This window comes from Tupaia chinensis, unplaced genomic scaffold (assembly GCF_000334495.1).
Source record: "Tupaia chinensis unplaced genomic scaffold, TupChi_1.0 Scaffold000140_1, whole genome shotgun sequence".
In the NCBI taxonomy this organism is placed as follows: Eukaryota; Metazoa; Chordata; class Mammalia; order Scandentia; family Tupaiidae; genus Tupaia; species Tupaia belangeri.
This window is the reverse complement of record NW_006159610.1, coordinates 10,160,040-10,160,844: the sequence shown is the minus strand read 5'-3', so window position 1 is coordinate 10,160,844 and position 805 is coordinate 10,160,040.

Genomic DNA, 805 nt, shown 5'->3' with positions numbered 1-805 from the left:
CGGCGGAGGTCCTGCGCCCGGCAGACGCCCCAGCGCGCTGAGCCTCGCGCCTGCCTCCCTTTCTGCTTTAACTCCAGAAACTGAAATAGTGGGTTTCCTACTCGGGTTCCAACCAAGGTGGGCGTGCGCTGAGAAGGAGAGAAAGAAGGAAATGCAGGGGGTGGAGGGAAAGTCAAACCGAAAAATCTAGGAGGGTACGGGCGGTGGGGGGCGGCTAGGCAGCTGGAGAGAGGGGGCGTCTGGGCATGAAAGCGGCTCTGTTCTAGCCTTAAACTCGTCTTCCCTATCGTTCCTGGATCCTGGTCAACGCTGAGTCTTCTGCCCGGGACCTCCCTGCCTCCACCGTCCCCAGGGGCCAGGGAAGCCCAGGATCTAGGGGGCAGTCTTGCGTTGCGTGCCAGGCTCTCCACGGCTGGGGCGAGTCGCTGCACCTCTCGGGGCCTCCTCCTTGCCGGTTCTCCGGAGAGAACCTCCTGGCGGTGCTGAGAGGCGGCGGAAGGTACGCTCAGCTGGCGCCTGTTGGCAGGGTTGAGGAACAGGGAGGGCTCCGCGAGGAAAAATATTTCCGCCCACCCCTAGCCCGCTTTCAAACCCAAGTCTGCGTTTGGGGTCTATTGTTTGGGTCCTGCAGAGCCAGGCCGGGGCCGTCCCACGAAGTGCTGCTACCACCTGGTGGCTCGCTCGGGGAACACAGGCACCTGGCGGAATTCCCTGTGGCCCTTTTTTCTCCGGATTATCACCGCGTTTCATTTTGTTCTCCTACTTTTTCCACTTATTGAAAGACATATTTATTAAAGCACTGGCT